The sequence below is a fragment of the Trachypithecus francoisi genome, unplaced genomic scaffold (genome assembly GCF_009764315.1).
Source record: "Trachypithecus francoisi isolate TF-2019V2 unplaced genomic scaffold, Tfra_2.0 Lachesis_group10, whole genome shotgun sequence".
Classification (NCBI taxonomy): Eukaryota; Metazoa; Chordata; class Mammalia; order Primates; family Cercopithecidae; genus Trachypithecus; species Trachypithecus francoisi.
The window spans coordinates 6824601-6846753 of record NW_022681455.1 but is presented as its reverse complement, the minus strand read 5'-3'; the positions used below and the strand labels follow the sequence as shown (position 1 = coordinate 6846753).

Sequence of the window (22153 nt, the reverse complement as noted above, 5' to 3'; positions counted from 1 at the left end):
AACCTTGGACAGATCGGGCTGGCAAAGGTCTCCTGACTACCCGGCTGGAGCTCTTTCTGCAGGCCCCTAAAGGCTGTCCCAGTCAAGCCACAGTAGGAAGTAGTGACAGAGCGCATGAGATTGACATTGCTGTAGCTCAGTTGTAAAAACCGGACCAGCTCAGTCTCCAGGCTCACTGGTGAATAATAGGAATCTTTATCATCCTTTCCGTCAGAAAGCATTTACTTAAAACCCCTTGGCTAACTCACAGGGTGAGCTGGCCTGTCACACACCATCACATGGTGTGGAAACTGGCAATTAAATTTAGCAACCCACCTCGGCAAACTCAGACTGAGATGTTTACTGGCCAGCCCAGCCCAGGGGGAGCCAGGGGCTTTTATTCCTAAATCAAGAGGTTTCCAGAAAAAGTGAAACACAGCTTGGGTGGGTTATGCTGAATTATGAGCACCTGTCCCCATCAATAACTTGGCGTCCTCAAAATGCTACTGCAGGACTCTGAGATCCAAGAATGCCTGTCCTGTGCACAGCTGAGGCACGGCTATTGGCCTCACTTGCAGGGCTGCCGCTCAGAGCCGGGCAGATGCCGAAAGGGAAGCAAGCGCTTGCTTGCTCCAAGGACAGCTTGTTTGTTTACTGACTCTGGGGACAGAGAGAGACAACATTAATCAAAGAATAAATGTCATTTCCCCTCCACACGCACCCTGAGAAGAGCGCTGCAACTGTGGCCTGTGGTTTATCTGTAACCATGTAGGTGAGTGGTGTCAGTGCATTTCCATGATGGCAGACAGCAAGGTGGGCATCCTGAGGAGTGAGTTTCCGGGTTTACAGGGGGCAATCAGAATTATGGCCGGGATGCAGTGGTACTGCTCTGCCTGGAGTCCAGGAAGCCATTCTGTTATAAATGTCTACTTTCTGGAACACCCTTGGGGTTGCAAACTAGCAGACGTGGAGTTTGTGTGCATCTTCCGGATCCAGTGGTCTGAGTTGGGATGTCTCAACAAGAGGGGCTGCTATTTGTCATCTTAGCCAAAGACTCAGCCAGAATCCTACTCTTTACTGGGGCTGGGAATGTGATGGTGAGAGAGAGGTGAGAGGATGAGTCTTGCACAAGCTAGACTCGTTAGTCACAGCTTTCCCAACCCTTGACGTGCCTGGTAAATTACAACTGCCCAAGTGTAGTGAGGGCTTGTCTTCGACATGGGCCCAGATCTGCTGTGGGCGGAAAGGCGAGGACCCTCGCAGCCCTACAGGAAGGTACCAGATACCACTCTTCCTGTGTGTGAAAGCACCCACTGCTCAGATTCAGAAAAACGTGTTACAGCTCTAGCACACCCACAGGAGTATCTGTTCTCCCACCTTACACAACAGCACCTGACAACAGGGAACAAAACTTCAAGTGTCGTAAACTGGGCCCTGAGGGGAGGAAAAAGGTTGGCGGATATGGGAGCTACCCCTGCTCAGAAATGAAGGGGAGTGGCTGTATATTCTTCTGAATGTATAACCCTAGTGAATTTCCAGTAATGCTGGGTGATGATGGAAGGGCACGGAAGCCTTTAAGGTTGGTAAAACCGGGCTTGCCACGCCAGGTTCTCACACGTGCTATCATTAAGAGTCCAGGCAACCTGTTAGTGTCTAGACCCTGCCCCTTCCAGGTCCCATCTTTATCTCTGCTTTCCTCCCTTCCCTTTTTCCTTTGCTCCCTCTTCTTCTCTCTTGTTTCCTATCCCCTTTTAGACCTCAAAACAGTGTCTCCCTCCAGACCTTCGTTGAGTCACTGGGGCCCCCGGGCTAAGTGGTCCTCTACGGGGCAGAAGAAACAGGTCAGGGCCAACACCCGTGTGGCCTTGAGTCTAACGCCAGCATGACCCGCTGTGCGGGTTGCTGTCTATTTTCAGTGCCTGGTTTCTCTCTCTGTGAGATGGAGATAATGGTCCTTCCTCTCCCTGCCTTCACAAGGATGATTTCAAGGACAAGCAAGATCGTGCTTAAAAGCCCGCCTAGGGGGAAGGGCACAATGTGAGTGCTGGGCATTATCAGGATTGTTCATTTACCTTCCAGAGTCTGCTGACGTTTTTACTTGTATCTTTCTCATCTTGTGAAGCAGGTTGCATCCTAAGAGTTGTGTTTGGCTCAAGGTCACGCAAGGTTAGGTGCCTCAGCTGGATTTAAACAAAGAACAATTGAGTTCCTAATCTATGGCTCAGTCCGTTGGACCAGTGACCTCTGGTCTCTGTACTTGGAAGCCCAGCCCTGTTGGAGGAAGTAATGCGCCTGCTCTCCAGGTGGTGTGGGAACCTGTTGTGCCGCCGCCTCCTCCCTCAGCAACCAGGTGGAACCCAGCTCTCTCTGTGTTCCCAGCATCGCACACCTGCCTAGCACAGCCTGCCTTGCAGAGCAGGTGCTGGCCGTGAGATGCTCAGTCTGGTGAGGGGAGTCAGAGGACGCAGATCTGCTTGGGGGATTCGGAAGTGATGGACGGGCCCCAAGGTTAGGTTTCCAGGTTAATTCAAAAGTTTCTCTTCTGTGAAACTTTGAATTTAATTAGTTTGCATATGGGGCATCTAAAACAGAAATGCCGGGGAAGCAGAAATGCCAAACAAAAGTGGAAAAATCCCTTCTGAGTGGGGGATGACCCCAGCTGCCGTGGCTGCACTGCGGTGGTGGTTTTCCCGGATTGCCCTGCTCTGCTTTGGACTGCAGTTCTCTGTCTTCTGAGAACTACATTTCCCAGGTCCCCTTGCTCCTGACTTCTGGCTGGCCTCAGCCCAGGGGGTCAGTGAGGGTAAACGGAAGGGCTAGGGGACGGGAGATCCAAGGCGTTTCTCTGTCTCTCTGTGGCCTGGTCAGGGTCCCTGACACTGGTCCTCTGTGGCTAGGTGGCCCTTCCCTCCATCCTTCCAATTCCTACCAGACAGTGCAGGATTCGAGTTCGGATAACATCCCCTTTCCAAGCCCAGCGTGGGTAGAAGCTTTAAACTTCTTCCCGTTGTTTCTTCCTGGGTTGCCTCACTACCCCGATTTGACTTTTCAACAACTCCAACGTCTTTGTAACCAGTTCCTCACGTTCCATCCCCTCCGTTGAAGACCCAGACTGGACACTGTTTTCCCAACTGATCTGTAATGGGAATCTCTGAAGGCACCTCTGTGGTACACACGAGGAGCCTGAACCTGGGAGAAGCCCTGGACCTGCCTGTGTGAACTGCATTAGCAGTGGGACAGGACTCAGCTTTCCCGGGACCCAGCTTTTAGAGACTCCTGTGGCTGTGCTTCCTTGTCGGGTGGGGGGCACTTTTTGGTTTAATCTTAAAAAATGTATAAGTGGAGTAAAAAAATTCATGGTAGATAAGAGGGTGCACAATGAAACCTCAATTTTCCTCTCTCTGAACCCTAGTTTCCCAGAATTGCAGATAAGAGATTACAAGCTTGTCATATTTAGGACTTGTCAGGCCCTGGACTGGAAGTTTTTCTCATCTTGTTTTTGTTACTCACAATAACCTCATGAGATAGAAATGTTACAGGAGGGGAAACTGAGGCTCCGGGGCAGAAAGCAATTTGCCCAAGTATGTGCCTAAGCTAGGATTCGAAACCAGGTCTGCCTGTATCCCGAGCCTGGGCTGTTCCTGCTAGATCCCAGGAGACCACATGCTGTTGTCCACTGTAATGATCCACAGTGCCCTTCACTCTCAGCCTGCTCGCTGAATATGGGTCACGTGATCGTGCTGGCCGCACTACGCTATGCCTTGGTGATGGCCAAGCCCTGGTGATGCAGCTTTCTTGATAGTTGAGGCCTGGCCCTCCATTCCCATAGACATCATTAGGTTCAAGGACAGCCTTCACACTTCGGTAGATAGTTCTTCCTGGCTTATTGCTGGGGGTGTGGACAGCTGCATGAGCTTTCCCTCTTCCAGGGAGCCTTCCCTGACTTCCACAACTCCCAGGATCTCCTGGTCCATGCTGCGCTGCTTACCTCTTAACTTCATGGGATTATTTGTTCTAATTTATTTTCTCTTTTAAAAACTATGGTAAAGTGCATATAACACAAAACTTACTGGCCGGGCATGGTGGCTCACGCCTGTAATCCCAGCACTTTGGGAGGCTGAGGCGGGTGGATCACCTGAGGTCAGGAGTTAGAGACCAGCCTGGCCAACATGGCGAAACCTTGTCTCTACTAAAAATACAAAAATTAGCTGGATGTGGTGGTGGGCACCCGTAATCCCAGTTACTTGGGAGGCAGGAGAACCCCTTGAACCTGGGAGGCGGATGTTGCGGTGAGTCGAGATTGCATCACTGCACTCCGGCCTGGGTGAGACTCCTTCTCAAAAATAAAATTAAAAAAAAAACCCACTTACTATCTTAACCATTTTTAAGTGTACAGTGTAGCAGTTTGTTTTTTTAGAGACAGAGTCTTACTGGCTCAAGTGCGGTGGCATGCTCGTAGCTCACTGCAGCCTTGACCTCCTGCACTTAAGCGATCCTTCCACCTCAGCCTCCCCAGTTGCTGGGACTGCAGGCGTGAGCACTGGCAGTTTGGCAGCATTCACCACACTCACACTGTGGTGCCAACACCACCACCATCCATCTCCAGAATTCTTTTCATTTTGCAAGACTGGAACTTTGTGCCAACTGAACAGCAAGTCCCTCTTCCATTCTCCTTGTAGCACCTGATGACCACACTTCTACTTTGTTTCTGTGAATTTGATGACTCTAGGTATCTCCTGTAAGCAGAATCATTCAGTGTCTGTCCTTTTGTGTCTGGCTTATCTTAGCATAATATTCTCAAAGTCCATCCATGTTGTAGTCAAAATTTTCTTCCTTTTAAGGAGCTCTTTTTTTTTTTTTTTGAGATGGAGTCTCACCCTGTCTCCCAGGCTGGAGTGCAATATTGCGATCTCAGCTCACTGCAACATCCACCTCCTGGGTTCAAACGATTTTCCTGCCTCAGCCTCCCGAGTAGCTGGGACTACAGGCACCCACTGTCATGCCCAGCTAATTTTTTTTTTGGTATTTTTAGCAGAGATGGGGTTTCACCATGTTTACCAGGCTGGTCTTGAACTCCTGACCTCATGATCTGCCCCCTCAGCCTCCCAAAGTGCTGGGTTTACAGGTGTGAGCCACCACGCCCAGCCAAGGCGTTCTTTTTTTATTTTTATTTTTATTTTTATTTATTTATTTATTTATTTATTTATTGAGATGGCGTCTCGCTCTGTCGCCCAGGCTGGAGAGAACTGGGCATGATCTTGACTCACTGCAAACTCCGTGTCCCAGGTTCATGCCATTTTCCTGCCTCAGCCTCCCGAGTGGCTGGGACTACAGGCGCCTGCCACCACGTCCAGCTAATTTTTTTTTTGTATTTTTAGTAGAGATGGGGTTTCACCATGTTAGCTAGGATGGTCTTGATCTCCTGACCTCGTGAACCGCCCACCTCGGCCTCCCAAAGTGCTGGGATTGCAGGTGTGAGCCACCGTGTCCGGCCCCAACACATTCTTAATTAAGTTTTATGTTAATGCTCTAAGGGTGAGTACATCCTTGTGGCTGTTGGAGTCTCACACACTGTGGCAGTGTATTTGACTGTGTAGTCAGTACTAACGAGTGGACAATGCAGATCTGACATTTTTTAGGACTTGTAGCTGCCAGAGGAGTGAGGCAAGAAGCTTACAAGTTGAGAGCGGCCCCCAGTCAGTCTGTGACATGGTCTTTTGTGGCATCAATGCTTTCAACTACACTTGTACTTAAGTTTATGGCATAGATTAATAATTGGTTTTTTGCTCTTAATTGAAAAACAGAGGTTGCATAGTGGTGTCTCATCAGTTCAGCAGTAGTGCTTCAACCGGAGGCGCACGTGTGTGTGTGGAAGTGTGAGTATGTGTGTGTGAAAGTGTAAATCACTTTGCAGTGACAAGCTAGATGCAGGCCATGGAATTTCTGTTCCCATTTACTCTGCCTTAATAGAAGCATTGGTTTGGAGAGAATATTGATAGGCTGGTTCTAAATTGGAGACCCTACCAAAAGAAGAAAAAGTCTGGAGTTTCTTTTCCCATCTTTTTATATGAAGAGTGTTCCCTTCAAAGGAGAACAGGAAAGAAGGTGCTGAATTTGGGTGTGTGAGCCCCTTTCTTGTTTAAGGCCAAGGGAGTCACCACAGCCATGGCTGACGGTTCCAGCTCTCCTGCACGCGGCTGCTGTCCCATGGGTTTCACCTTCCTGTTTTACATTGTAGAAATGGGGACAGAGACACCGAATGACAGGCACATGGCCACACAGCTGATTCAAATAGGGGTGGTCTGGCTCTGTCAACGAGGTTTGTTTAGGGTCTGGTAAGGGGTTACATCTTGGAGGTATCAAGGTGTGCTTGGCTCCAATTGCATCTGCATCTAACAGGCTGGAGACTCCAATTGCATCTGCATCTAACAGGCTGGAGTTTGCTGCACACTGTGTGCCGGAGCCAGGCCTGCGCCCCGCCCCTCCCATCTTCAGACAGCAGCCTGGTTCTGGCCTTGGCCTGCTTTCCTCTCTTGCTGAGCTCCACGAGGTGGCCCAGCGTCCTCCATCTGTGGGGTCTCAGGCCTTGCGTAGCCTCATGCCCCAGGAGCTCATCTTGATGCTGGACTTTGCTCTGAGGTCAGCCTGGAGTTCTAGCTGGGCCTGGTGACCCTGAAGCTGTCCCTACCCAACACTGCTTCATCTTCTCAGAGGCCCATGGCTATAGTCAACATCAGGAGCACTGTCCATTCCAGAAGCTCCCCTGCATGACTGGGAAGCACACGGCCTGGGGTGGAGGAGGGGAAGATGGGGGTGGACGTCCCAGTTCATCATCCGGGTACAGTTTTCTTCTTGTTACCTGCGCTCTTGTGTGTTACTGAAAGCCAGTGGGATGCACGTGGAGTTCAAACAAATAAACAAAGAATGAACACTGGGGTAGGGCACTGTCACCTCTAGGATACCATGTTCTAAAATGTGCACATGCCCCTGGCGTGGTGTGATATGATAAGTCTGCAAAACGAGTTCTTGGTGGGAATGCATTTGGGGCCTTATCAATCAACCCCAAACAGTGTAGACACAGACAGAGATGGGCGTGGCATTGAAGCCAGAGTGTTCTAGGTACTGTGTATGGGCTGGGGTTAATGTGTAAGTTCTGTTTCCCAAGATGTTGGGAAGAAACCCTGCCTGCCTGGATCGGCCTCTGGGATGCAGCCTGGGAGCAGGCCTGGTGTGCAGGAAGCATCTGGCTGTCATGCCTGGAGCTAGTGTACACATGAAGTAGCTCCCGGCGTGCTAGCTGGCCAGCCTGCAGCATGCAGGGGGAAGAAGCCGCAGAGGAAATTGGTGGGTGAGGCCACCACGGGTTTGCAATAGGTCTCAACCTGTCGCCATCAAGGCGGGGCCTCCCATAAAAGGCCTCTTCAGCCAGAATCTGGGTTCCTTTTGAGCCTTGTACAGCACAAAATGAATCCAAGACAAGCAGACAGTCTGGTTTTACTCCTTCAGTTGATATATTTTAAACTCTCTAGTGCACATTTACATTTTTAACCGCATGCTGACTTACTGTTTGTGTGGGGAGGTCTGTGCTCTCCTAGTGCCTTGCCACGGGGAAAGGTCATTCAAGGCTGGGCTCCTTCTTGCAATCACGAAGTCTGGCTGTGGGAGAAAAGTCCTGAGTCCTTGGATAGCTGTTGTGGTACCTACTCTGAGAAGTCCCGCAGCCACTGGGCCTGGACCTGTCCTCAGCTGCCAGTTCAGCGGGTCTCGCCTGCACGCTGTGCTGTCTGTCATCTGGCCAGGCTCTCACACAAGGGTCACAGAGCTGGGGGAGGCTCCTGGCCAGGTGTGGCAAGGGGCAAGCCCACACAGAAGGCAGCCCTCTGCCCAGGAGCCTGCGGGTCTCCAGAGTCTGCTTGCACAATGCTTCCTGCGTGCGTTTGCATCACAGCCTCAGCAACTGTCACGTCAGCATGTGACCTTTACAATTGTTGACAAGGAGCCACTTCTGGAGACTGTGCTCAGAAGGAGCAGCCCCTCTTCCCGCCACTCTTCTGCCTGCCTGCCCCACACACTAAGGCCCACCGCTGGCCGCTTGGCATTTCATTTCATTTCATTTTTATTTTTTGAATTTATTTTATCCTGTTTTATTAATTTAATTTAATGCTATTTTTAAGATGGGGTCTCGCTCTGTTGCCCAGGCTGGTCATGAACTCTTGGGCTCAAGTGACGCTCCTGCCTCAGGCTCCTAAAGTGCTGGGATTACAAGTGTGAGCCACCATGCCTGGCCTATTTATTTTAGAATGTATGTTATTATTATTTGTAACCTCACTGCCTCATGCACGCTGTTAGAGAATTTGCCACTTCTCCCTCCCTGTGAAGACCCGAGGTCGGCCCACGGATCTTGGCCTCACTGCTGTCACCTCCAGGCATAGTTTGGCAACTGCCCCCACCAGCACACACTCACACCCTGATATTTTCTGATTCTCAGTCGGGCTCAAGGAACGTCCTGCTCCCAGCTTATCTGACTTGGGGAGGAGTCAGGTGAAAGGAAAGGCACAGGGCACCTTGTAGAAGACCTGGCAGAAGGAGGGTGGAGGAGGGAGACATTTCCGGGCAGTAAAACACTGATAGTGCCGCTCAGCGGCTCTCAGGCCCAGAGGGGTGTGATCTCTATAATCCAAGGCAGGTCTAGACACACCTGGGCCAAAGGGCCACGGGGGGATCCTTTTCTCTCCCTTATGGCAATTTAGGTCGTTCTTCCCTGGAACACACGACTCAGAGTCGGCCGGGTAAGGGGCAGAGAGAAAGGCAATTCCTGCACCTGGAGGAGATGTGGACGCCGTGGAAACTCGGTGCCCTTGGAGGCTGCATGAAGTTCAATGTGGCACGGTGGCAAGCAGGGGAACTGGGAAGAGGGATCAAGGGAGAAGAAAATTGAGATTTTATTATGCATCCTCTTATGCATTGTGACAACTTTATCCCACATATAGAATAGTTTTTTTTTAACATCACACTAAAAAAGTTGCACAGCTTTTCACTGATTTCTTGCCGATAGGAAGATACAGAGATTCTCCGAGTGACTCATGGTCAGCCTCTACTCACGGGCATGGGTACTGATTGTTTCAGCCTCTGATACCTCCCTGACTGCTTCGCAAAGCCAATTAATCACCAAGTTCTAGTAGTTGTATCTTTTTTTATTTATTTATTTTTGAGACGGAGTCTCGTTCTGTCGCCCAGGCTGGAGTGCAGTGGCCGGATCTCAGCTCACTGCAAGCTCCACCTCCCGGGTTCACGCCATTCTCCTGCCTCAGCCTCCCGAGTAGCTGGGACTACAGGTGCCCGCCACCTCGCCCGGCTAGTTTTTTGTATTTTTTTTAGTAGAGACGGGGTTTTACCGTGTTAGCCAGGATGGTCTCGATCTCCTGACCTCGTGATCCGCCCGTCTCGGCCTCCCAAAGTGCTGGGATTACAGGCTTGAGCCACCGCGCCCGGCCAGTTGTAGCTCTTAAACATTCTTTCCATACATTGATTTCTCTCTATGACCCCTTAATTGAGGAGTCAGTAAACTATGGCTTTTAGGCCTGATCTGTCTGCTGACTGGTTTGTAAATAAAGTTTTATTGGAACACGGCTATGTTCTTTCATTTGTATACCATCCATGGCTGATTTCTTTTTTGAGATGGGCTCTCACTGTTTCACCCAGGCTGGAATGCAGTGGTGTGATCTCGGCTCACTGTAGCCTCAATCTCTCGGATCTCATGCAATCCTCCCACTTCAGCTTCCTGAGTAGGTGGGACCACAGGCATGCGCCACCATGCCTGGCTTTTTTTTTTTTTTTTTCTTGTAGTTTTTATAGAGATGGTGTCTTACCATGTTTCCCAAGCTGGTCTCAAACTCCTGGGCTCAAGTGATCCACCTGCCGCAGCCTCCCAAAGTGTGATGATTACAGGCGTGAGCCACAGTGCCCAGGCCATGGCTGATTTCTTTATTGTTTTCTTTTCTTTTCAAGACAGGGTCTCACTCTGTTGCCCAGGCTGGAGTATAGTGGTACAACCACAGCTCACTGCAGCCTCCAACTCCTGGGCTCAAGCTGTCCTCCCACCTCAGTCTCCTGAGTAGCTGGGACTATAGGCACGCACTATCACACCTGGCTAGTTTTTAATTTTTTTGTAGAGATGGGGTCTTGTTCTGTTGCCCAGGCTGGTCTCGAACTCCTGGGCTCAAGTGATCCTCTCACCTCAGCCTCCCAAATTGCTGGGATTACAGGCCTACGCCACTGCTCCGGCCCGTGGCTTCTTTCTTGCTAAAAAGACAGAGCCGAACATGCCCCAGACATTTGTTACCTGGCCCTTTACAGAAAATATTTGCTGACTCCTGCCCTAATTCATCTGTTAGCCTCTTTTGGTGGAGTGAGTGAAGCATCTTTCTAACTGATGTCTATGTCTCCAGTCTTGTTCTCCTCCCATCCATTTTTCTCACTCTGCCCTTTGTAAAGGGAAAATCTGGTTATGATGCTTGACTGCTTGCTCCACTGCCTCCTTCTGCTCTCTTGATGGATTCCAAACACCTTCTCATGGTCTGCAGGATTCTTCCACTCAGCCCCAGCCCTCCTTTCGCCACTGTGCCACGTTCAGCTGTGTGCAGCTTCCAGGCACCGAGTTCCCATGGCACCTAGGTCTCCCTGTAGGTGTAGCCATTGGTGTGTGCTGCTTCCTCTTCCTGGAATTACCTTTCTGTCTGCTCCTTCCCTGGCCAACTCTGACTCATTCTCATTCCTCTCAGGAAAGCCTCTTGACTTCCCAAGGCTGGGCTAGGAGGCTTTTCTGTGTGCTTCCAAGGTGATGGATTCTTCTTCCATTACAGGACATATCGGGTTATATTGAAAAATTCATTTGCTTCCTTCCTTCTTTCCTTCCTTCCTCTCTTCCCCCCTCTTTTATATATTGTATTAGTCACTAATTGCTCTAAATACAACAAAACAAAACAAATCCAAAATAATCCAAAGCTCCCTGCTGCTCTCAGAGGCTTGCATGCTGGTGGGCGGAGATAGAAATTAAGCAAGATTAGGAAGTAGAATAGAGAATATGAGAGAAGAAGATGTCTTGAGAAGAAGAAATAAATCAGGAAGAGGATATGAAATACTGGGGGCGTTGACATTTTAGATGGGGTGGCTAGACAAGGCCTCCCTGAGAAGACATCTTCTGGGGAAAGACATGCAGGATGGGAGGGAGTGAGCCATCTAACTATTTGGGGAAGAGCTTCTAGAGGTAGGGTATGTTATGGCATCTAAAGGTATGGTACGAAGTCCTGAAGGCAGGAGAAATGAGGCCAGTGTGGCTAGAGAGGACAAAAAGAGGAAAAGAGCAGGAGGATGGAAAAATGCTGTGGGGTGGCCAGGTCCTATAGGCCTATGGGAAGGACTTTGACCTTTACTCTGAGGAACATGGGAGCCATTATAGGGTATTGAGCAGGAGAGTGACATAGCCTGTCTGGAGCTTTCCACAGAGCCCTTTTGTCTGCAGTTGTACTCTCTGTTAGACAGACAAGCTCCTTGAGGGGAAGCATTGTGTCTTATTCCCCTTTATTCTCAGGACATAACACATCTAGCTTGTAGAAGACCTCAATATATGTTTAACAAATGAACAATGAATGAATGAAAGAATGAATAAATGCATGAATGACTGCTGTCTCCCAACTGCCGGATCCTGGCTCCTAAGGGCTCTGGGAATCTTCTCCCTGTGGAAGGAAAGCTCTGGTAGAAGATGCTGCCAACAGCTAAGGCCTCGGGGTTCTTAGCTGCTTGCTTGGATGTCGCTAGGGCAGCAACATACATCCAAACCAGTTTTCACTGTTGCCACAGAGCAGCTGCTTAATTAATCAATTTCATCCGGAGGGAGGATTTCAGGGTTGACCCTGTCCTTCACAAGCTTCTGCTGGAGGAAGTCACAGGGTTATTACCAAACTTGCAGATGGAGGTAGGAGGAACAGAGGGTTTGTTGACAGATGGACTCAGGATTTACAGCTATCTTTATAGGTTCGAGCCTATAAAGAGGCCCCATCAGCTGGAGAAGGTAAGATAGGGAGATGTCAGCCTCTGCATCGGAGCCCCAAATCAACAGTAAAAAAGGCCACTGGGGGCATCTGTAGCTTTGGCAGATGTCAAACACTCTGAGTTAAAAGTGTGAAGCAACTGTCAAAAGTCTCAAAGCTCTCTGAGAAGCCACCGTAGATGTAGATGAGTAGATGAGTCTTATCTGAGAGCTGTAAACTGCCTCTGATTGTGTAAAGCCACTCACAGGGTTCCAGGCAGGACACCTCCAGGGAACTGTGAGCACACTGGGAGGATGACAGGGAGGGGTATTTGAGAGCACAGTGGGGTGGTTAGTTTGGAGAAGAGGAGTCTGGGGGTGGGACTTGATAACTGTCTCCAAATATTATTAGTTCTGAATTATTAGGTCTGAGAGAACTTAGATTTGAGAGTTGATGTGAATGGCCTCAAGGGGCTGACATAAGACCAACTGGAGATCAGCTCAACTGATGGAAGCACTGTCCAGACATCAGGTGGGTTGCTTTAAGCCTCTCTCTCTTTTTAGTAGGGAGGGGAGGACCATCGGTAGGGAGGAATGCTGTGGAATTGACTTAAGCATCAGATAAGAACTTTGACTAGAGTTCTTCAAAATGCCTTTTCACACTGGGGTTCCATGAATGCATCTCCTCTATTACTGTGTGGCCGACTGTGCTAGTTACTCCTTAATATCCATTCTTCACTGCTTCCTCTGTAATGATAAGCCACATTTTTAGAATGCTTTTCAAGAGCAGGGGCTTCTTTCCTTGGTCTCGCTTGGAACTAGGCATGGTCGGGGGAAAGCTACGGCTAATGGACTAAAAGTAGAAGTATCATGTTCAACTTCTGGGAAGTAGTATCAAAGAAAGTGGGTGTGTCCTTATGTCTCTTTCCTAATTGCTGCAGGCTAGAATGTGGATGTGGTAGCTGGAGCTCAGCAGCCATTTTGGGCCATGAGGTAGAAGCTCTGTGTTGATAAGAAGCCTGGGTTCCTGATGATCTTGGCCAGTATTGCAGCCCTGGACTGCTGACCTTTACCATTTATTTATGTGAAAGCTATATAAACTTACTTTTTTTTTTTTTTGAGATGGAGTCTCGCTCTGTCACCCAGGCTGGGGTGCAGTGGCATGATCTCGGCTCACTGCAACCTCTGCCTCCTGGGTTCAAGTGATTCTCCTGCCTCAGCCTCCCAAGTAGCTAGGACTACAGGTGCACACCACCATGCCCAACTAATTTTTGTATTTTTAGTAGAGACGCGGTTTCACTGTGTTGGCCAGGCTGGTCTTGAACTTCTGACCTTGTGATCTGCCCGCCTTGGTCTCCCAAAGTGCAGGGATTATAAGCGTGAGCCACCATGCCCGGCCACAAACTTGCATTTCTGAAGGACTATAGTTATTTTGGGTTTTCTGAAACTTACAAATGAACCCATTTCTATCTAATATACCATGGAAAGTAAATACACACACACACACACACACACACACACACACACACGAGAAGAAACAGCATCGCTTGGCTTCAAATCCCAGCTCTACTACTTACTAAGTGCCGTGTGTCTTTGGACACGTTTCTTAACATTTCTGTGCTTCAGTTTCCAAACTGAGAAACTGGGAATAATAATAATAACAACTGTGTAGTTTTTGTTTGTCTGGGTTTTTTTTTTTTTTTTGAGAAGCAGATTAAACGAGAGAATAAATTTATTTAAAGACATAGAACAGTGGTCTATACATAGTAAAGATTTGATACATGTTAGCTACAATCATCATGTAGGCACCATCGATACTTTCTTTTTCTTGAGACAGACTTTCACTCTATTGCCCAGGCTGGAGTGCAGTGGCACGATCTTGGCTCACTGCAACCTCTGCTTCCTGGGTTCAAGCGATTCTCCTCCCTCAGTCTTCCCAGTTGTTGGGATTACGGGCGCCCTTGCCCAGCTAATTTTTGTATTTTTAGTCGAGACGAGGTTTCACCATGTTGGCCAGGCTGATCTCGAACTCCTGACCTCAAGTGATCCACCCACCTCGACCTCCCAAAGTGCTGGGATTACAGGCGTGAGTCACCACGCCCCTTGGCAAACCATTTACACTTTCATTTCCTCATACTCTGCCACTACAAAACCATAGGATTTTACCAAATTATGTTTTCCCTTATTTCGTTTTCATTTGATGACTTCCATTAACGTCCCAGAACACAAAAAGAAACCATGTACGAGTAGTCAAAATGCAGTTTATGCATAAGCAGCCAAGTTATTTTCTTAAGACAATCTGCTGTAAGGCATGGGGTTGAGGAATGAATTGTGTCTAGAAGAATGGGCCGCTGGGGTTTGCTCTGTGTTCTGAATAACTTCCCTGTTCTGGTTATGATTTCTTAGATTGTGTAGAAACATAAATTTCACAGCAGTAAGCAGTAATCAGTACCTAGAGAAAGAGTACCCTTCTCTGCTTAGAGGTTGTCTTTCTGAGTTTCTTAAGAAGTCTAAGTTTGAATACCATCTGTTCATTTGTTTATTGAGTTATTCATGGGGATACAAAGTTGGGTAAGAAGGGGTCCAGACTCCTAAGAAGCTCACAGTTGAGTAAAAACGGCAGATGAAGCTGCATTTCCTGTGCCTCTCTGGACATGTCTCTTCTCATGTCTGGCTCTCTGAGCCGTGGTTGTCAGTGGGTGATTAAGAGTTTGCCAGCAATAAAAGGTGGGGTGGCGCTTCTGGGAACTGATACTCCAGAGGCGTCTGCACACGTATGGAAGGTTGTACGTGAGCAGTTATTCATGGCAGCATCGCTTGTAGGAGCAGAAGCCTGGAGGCAACCCAGGTGTCATCTTTAGAGGACTGGGTAATCTGTGAATATCTCCACTTGAATACTATACAGCAGGGCAAAGGAGCCGGGCTGCTGACTGTGCACAGACTCGGCAAGCTTTCCAGAAAATGCTATGAAGAGACAGAAGCAAAAAGCGTTGAGTACATATAGTTGGTTATATTTTGTGTAAGAAAATAGCATCTGTGTCCGTATTTGCTTGTATTTTCAGAAAGACTAGAAAGATATCAGTGACCTCAGAGAACTAAGTAAGATAAAGGGTAATTCTAAGTGGAATAAGTTTTTTGTTTGTTTGTTTGAGGTGGAGTCTCACTCTGTCGCTTAGGCTGGAGTGCAGTGGTGTGATCTTGGCTCACTGCAACCTCCACCTCCTGAGTTCAAGTGATTTTCCTGCCTTAGCCTCCTGAGTAGCTGGGACTACAGGCATGCACCACCACGTCCGGCTAATTATGTTGTATTTTTAGTAGAGTTGGGGTTTCACCATGTTGGTTAGGCTGGTCTCGAACTCCTGACCTCAAATGATCCGCCCACCTCAGAATAAGGTTTTAATGTTATAATTTGATAATTATCTTATTCAACAACATATCAAATCTGAAAGAAGTCACATGAATTTTTTTTATTATTATACTTTAAGTTCTAGGGTACATGTGCACAATGTGCAGGTTTGTTACATAGGTATACATGTGTGCCATGTTGGTTTGCTGCACCCATTAACTCATCATTTACATTAGGTATACCACCTAACGGTATCCCTCCCCCAGCCCCCCAACCCCCGACAGGCCCCAGTGTGTCCTGTCTCTCTGTGTCCAAGTGTTCTCATTGTTCAATTCCCACCCGTGAATGAGAACATGCAGTGTTTGGTTTTCTGTCCTTGTGATAGTTTGCTCAGAAGGATGGTTTCCAGCTTCATCCATGTCCCTGCAAAGGACATGAACTTATCCTTTTTTATGGCTGCATAGTATTCCGTGGTGTATATGTGCCACATTTTCTTAATCCAGTCTATCATTGATGGACATTTGGGTTGGTTCCAAGTCTTTGCTATTGTGTATAGTGCCACAATAAACATACGTGTGCATGTGTCTTTATAGTAGCATGATTTATAATCCTCTGGGTATATACCCAGTAATGGGATGGCTGGGTCAAATGGTATTTCTAGTTCTAGATCCTTGAGGAGTCCCCACACTGTCTTCCACAATGGTTGAACTAATTTACACACTGCCACCAACAGTGTAAAAGTGTTCCTTTTTCTCCACATCCTCTCCAGCATCTGTTGTTTCCTGACTTTTTAGTGATCACCATTCTAACTGGTATGAGATGGAATCTCACTGTAGTTTTGATTTGCATTTCTCTCATGACCAGTGATAATGAGCATTTTTTCAAGAAATCACATGAATCTTTAATCTGGGGCTTTAGCTAATGTATCCTGAACATTTTAGAAGTTGTGAAAAAGTTTGAGTTATGGTAAAAATGACCAGCATTAGTAAATATCAGGCTTTAACTATTTGAATGTGCTTTTCTTTGCAGCTAACGACACCTCCTAGGGATCGTAGAAGAGCTGAAAATAAATGTTTTATATTTAAAAAGGTGAGGAAAGAGTCTTTTTTAGCATTCAATAATTCTTACAAATGTTTCCCTTAATTTGCTATCATAATACTAACCCTAGTGAGTGATAATTTTTCTTTCTTCCTCCCTTCCTTTCTGTGTCTCTATCACACACACACACACACACACACAGTTAGGAAGAATAAGAGGTGACTTTGTGGATGAAAAGCTGTTTTTCACTTCCCTCTACCATATAACTGAATTTAGATGATTCCCAACACGAGCCAAATATACAGTTTTAATAAGGGGTGTTCCTTTAACAAATAAATAAGCAAATATATAATGCCAGGGAAATCTCCAGAACACTCTGAGTTGGTGGGGCTGTTATCATCAAAGAGGGCTTCCCTTTTGTTTGCTGCCCTGGAGTTTTCCCATCATGGGATGATGAATTGAAGTCAGACATGGGAGAGCAGAAAGGGGGCCTCTCTTGTCTGAAGCGGGAGACAGGCTATCGTGAAGGACTTTCCCAGTCCAACCGCTTTAAGAAAGAGTGCATGTGGAAGATGAAAATCTGCGAGTTGATGCTCTTAAGACTAACCAAGCTGTGCCTCCTGGAAAGTCTTCAAGAACCCAAAGTTAGGGGCTGCCCAGTGAGTTGGAAGATTATTAGAGTAAAGAGGAATCATGAAGAGGGAAGGCATTTCTTTTTTTTTGTTTGTCTCATTTTCCCTTTTTAAGATAAAAAAAAGTTCTTAAAATTTACATATATTGTTGGAGACTTTTTTTTTTTTTTTTTTTTTTAGAGATGAGGACTCACTATGTTGTCCAGGCCAGCCTCAAGCTATCCTTCTGCCTTGACCTCCCTGAGTGCTGGGATTACAGGCATGAGCCGCCATGCCTGGCCTTGGCTGGCATTTCTTAATAAAGGAGAGAGCCTCACCCGTGGAGGGCAGATACTTTGTCATATCCTTCTTTCCTATTTCCCCAGAGGGCCCAGGACTGTGCCGGGCATGTGGGAGTCCTGCACAAACACACAGCAAAAGGCCTTTTCTGTTTCATGGAAGTGAAGGACTTGAAGAGACCTCTAGAGTTCTTCCAGTTCACTCTCTCGTGCACTGTGAATGAAATCCAAACCCTTAAAGACAGCTGAGAGTTCATCAGAGTTTTAACAAGCAAGAGAAGGATTCCAACAGTATCACTTGTTACCCCATTTCAGAGTCTACCAGACTACAGTACAGAGATGCTTCCTTATGAGTAACTTAAGTGCCCTCGTGATTTCACTGTAGACTGAGGAGGTTGGTCCCATTACCAGTGTCCTTGACCTCCACACGTCTGTTACATCTTTCCTCCACTCTCCCTTCCTCAGGCTGGAAAATCTTAGTTACTTTTATGTCTCAGAGGTGTAGCCTATTTTTGGGAGGTGTTCTCATTTACCTTCTCTTATTTTGAGCTGGGAGAATTCAAGTTTAAGAAGAAAAAGATTAAAAAAAACTATAATAATAATATAATCATGATAAAGGCCAGGCACAGTAGCTCATTCCTGTAATCCCAGTATTTTGTGAGGCTGGGGTGGGAGGATTGCTTGAGGCCAAGAGTTCAAGGATAGCCTAGGCAACATAGTGAGACCTTGTCTCTATTTAAAAAATGTTTTTTTTTTTTTTAAAAAAGGAGAAGACTGTTACAGCTCTTTCTTTCCTTCCTTCCCTCCTTCCTTCCCTTCCCTTCCTTCTTTTCTTTCTTTCTTCCTTCCTTCTTTCTTCTTTCTTTCTTTCCCTCCCTCCCTCCCTCCCTCCCTCCCTCCCTCCCTCCCTCCTCCCTCCTTCCTTCCTTCCTTCCTTCCTTCCTTCCTTCCTTCTTTCTTTCTTTTTTGAGATGGAGTTTTGCTCTGTTGCCCAGGCTGGCTGCCTGCCTTTCTTTCTTTCTTTTTTTCCTTTCCTTCCCTCTTCCCTTCCTTCCTTCCTTCCTTCCTTCCTTCCTTTCTTCTTCCCTTCCTTCCTGCCTGCCTGCCTTCCTTCCTTGCTTTCTTGCTTTCTTCTTTCTTTTTTGAGATGGAGTTTTGCTCTGTTGCCCAGGCTAGAGTGCAGTGGTACGATCTTGGCTCACTGCAACCTCTGCCTCCCGCGTTCAAGCCATTCTCCTGCCTCAGCCTCCCAAGTAGCTAGGATTACAAAAGTGCGCCACCACACTCAGCTAATTTCTATATTTTTAGTAGAGACAGGGTTTCACCATGTTGGCCAGTCTGGTCTTGAACTCCTGACCTCAGGTGATCCACCCACCTTGGCCTCCCAAAATGCTGGAATTACAAGTGTGAGCCACTGTGCCCGGCCACAGCTCTTTCTGACTTCACATCTGTGCTAGTCATGGGAAAGTGCTGTGAACTTGTTATTTCCTGATCTTCCCCCTCTCTCACTGAGTGATAGCTGCATAACCTAACATCAGCTCTTTCTTATCCTCCATGCCCTTGGTGGTAACTGGGCACCAGGCTGCCAAGGAGAAAGACTGCATTTCCCTCGCAGCTGACTGTAGCCCCAAAGATGTCAACAGCCATGTTACATGACAGCCAAATGGAGAGCTGCTTAAAAGACAGTGCTTTTTGTCTTTTCTTTGCCTCTCCCGCTAGTTGCTTGCTTTCAGTTATCTGTTGCTGTGTACCAAATCACTTCCACAATTAGTGGCTAAAATCACTACAATGTATTACTTTTTGTGATTCTGTAGCTGGGAAATCTGGGAGGTTTCTCATGCCAATCTTGCCTGATACCCCAGCTGCTGTTGGATCTAAGGTGGCCTCATCCACATGTCTGCCAGTGGGGGCTCCTCAGTTCTTCTCCGCGAAGTGTCTCCTTCTCCCAAAACCACATGCACCTTATCACAACATGGCAACCTCAGAATTTCAAGAGAGAGAGAGAGGGAGCTTCGAGATTGCTTAAGGACTAGGCTCTGTAATTTATACAATGCCTTTTCTGTCAAATTCTACTGGCCAACCTGAATTCAAGGGTGAGGAACTAGACCCCACATCTTGATGGAAGAATAGACAGTGTCATTGACACTGCAAAGGGGTTTAGAACAAGGAGGCGTGATTCGTTGGAGGACCATTATTAAAAACAATCTGCCGCACTCATTGGCTGGAATATGGACATGATGCTATTAAATATAATTTAAGCAGTTGTCTTGGACAAGCTCTGGAGGCCTTGTGCTATGAAAATTGGAGAAACAACTTGGAAAGAGTCCCTGACATTTTGTGTAGCCTCCTTGTGACCCATGTACCTCCAGTGTGGTTTCATTTGAGAGGTCGATAAATGCTGGTATTGTTTAGGCCACTGTCATTTTGGATTTTCTGTCACTTGCAGTCAAATCTATTCCTAATTTACATGCTTTCCAGTACTCACCCTCTTAAATTTTCAGCTCTACTTAACAGCCAAGGCTACCACCACACACAGCGTACTGCAGTTTCAGGCTTGGAGAGGAAGGGAGGAAGCCTAACACGTGGGAGACCCCGTCATGTTTTGATGTCATTGCCTGTCCCATTTGGCCAGCCTGGAAAAAATAAAATGAGGAAGGTGAACAGGAGGAATGTTGCCACGGGACTGAGGAAGGTTAGGGGCTGTCATGGGCCTCCCTGAAACACTGCCTGGTCCCATATCGGTCAATGTAATCTCAGCAACGAACCCAGGGGGAGAGCCCAGGAACCACAGTGGCAGGTCTAAGAATGTTCCAGGCAAACTGAAAAAGCCAAACTTGCCCATGCATAGACGCTGTGGATCAGTGGTTCATTTGAATGTGGTCAAAAGTGGACCTGCTCCCTGGTATAATGATAAGCTGTGTATCTCGGATTCCATCTGGAAGCCATTTTCGGATTTGCATTGTGAAGAGACGATGTTGAGTTGGGGCTCTCTGAACTCATCTGTGTTGCATGTGCACAAGGGTGGGTTTTAGAGACGAACAGCAGCTTTTCTCCTCCCCACTTTTTCTTCAAGTTTTATGGTTAGGTTTGGGCTTTATTTATAACTTGTCACATGGAGAAATCCAGCAGGGCACTATTCAGAGGCATCATATCATTTTACAAATTCCCCACTCATAATTAGTTTAGGCTGCTTTAAGTCTGCATTTATTTTTCTATAATGATATAGTAGACACAAAGTGTTAACTAGAAACAGAAATATTCGCCTCTTCCTCTGTCCCACCCTTACGCCCACCACATCACCTTCCTCTACCCGCCGGGGGGAGTCCTGCTGGCATATCTATCCCAGTGAAGAACAAGTCTGTCTGGAGGCTTCAGCCACTCTTGGAGGCCAGGGAACCTTGAACCTTATCTCATCCCTTTCTCTCCTCCCAACAGAATGGCCTGCAGACAACCCGGACAGATAGAAGGTCTCTATCTGCATTTAAAGAAGCTCACAGACACAGCTGATTGATTCTGCGACCTTGCTTTGTTACTCATCTCTGAGTTTAGCGGCTTCACTGCCAGGAACCTTGTCCAGAGTTTCTGGGGCCTCCAACAGCCTGTGGTCTCCTGGTCACGCAGACCCTACCGGTGGCTTCAGTGACTGGATCTTGCTGATGTTTGAACTGCCTTTAGCTCTCTGTGGAGGGCATGCTGGTGAGGCCACGTAGCAGGAAACCATGACGAACAACAGAATTACAGTCTGGTTAAAAAAGAAAATATACATATGCACATATATATATTCCCCTACCCCAGGGGAAGAGGCTTTTTTGGCATAAATTTACATATATTTTGGCACACATTTGCATACTAAGTTCCTAAGTCTCTACTTCCAAATAGAGTTACACGAGAACCTCTTGTTTATGGCATTAACATTCATATTGTTCCCCTTAGACCCATGTCACTGGCTCTTACTAATGTACTGATTTCACCAGTTTGTCCTCCATTTCCTAGAATTTGTTCTAATTTTCAGGAAATGCTTACTAAATATCACTATTGTGTGTTGTGAAATCCAGCCCTGAAGGACATCCAAAGGCCTCTTTTTAGCTGGTAGCTATTGTTAGGTGCTGTCTGTAGAGACATCGGGTCTCCTGGAAACATCCCATGGAGCTGTCCAAAAGTATTAATTATTAACTTGGGCCTTCAATTGTATTTATATGAATTATAATATTATGTTTGTATGTATAGAAAAGAGATTATCTCTAAGCATTATAACTGTGTATAAAAAGGATTTTACCAAAAGTACTGGAAGATGCATTATAGTTACTCTCAAATGTAATATTAGGGATTTATATTTACATATATTTGAGACAGGGTCTCGCTCTGCCCAGGCTGGAGTGCAGTGGTGTGATCTCTCAGCCCACTGCAGCCTCCACCTCCTGGGCTCAGGTGATCCTCCCACCTCAGCCTCCCAAGTAGCTGGGATTACAGGCACACTCCACCATGCCTGGCTAATTTTTTGTATTTTTTTGTAGAGACAAGGTTTCACCATGTTGTCCAGGCTGATCTCAAACACCTCAGCTCAAGTGATCCTCCCACCTCGGCCTCCCAAAGTGCTAGGATTACAGGCGTGAGCCACCATGCCCAACCAATATTAGATATTAATCATCGGTTCAAGAACAATGTTATCAAACCTACCTGCGTAATTACATGTGAGCTGGGGCAAGTTGTGCCACTCCCCTGGAGCCTCAGTTTCTTCCTCTGGAAACTGAGGGAAACGACACCAAATCTTAGTGTTTCCCTCACCTGAGGCAGCTGATGTCATCTTTAGAATTTTTGCCATCTTCTCATGTCATTTATACTATTTCTTCAT

At 47.1% G+C, this 22153-nt stretch overlaps 1 long non-coding RNA gene across 1 annotated transcript; it reads left to right on the top strand.

Annotated features, from left to right (window-relative positions):
• The first annotated feature begins 684 nt into the window (after positions 1-684).
• LOC117086684 lies at positions 685-21750 on the top strand. Its single transcript, XR_004438534.1, has 3 exons — positions 685-751; positions 16383-16442; positions 20737-21750. It is a non-coding gene; the product is annotated as an uncharacterized LOC117086684 (long non-coding RNA).
• The last annotated feature ends 403 nt before the right edge of the window (positions 21751-22153 follow it).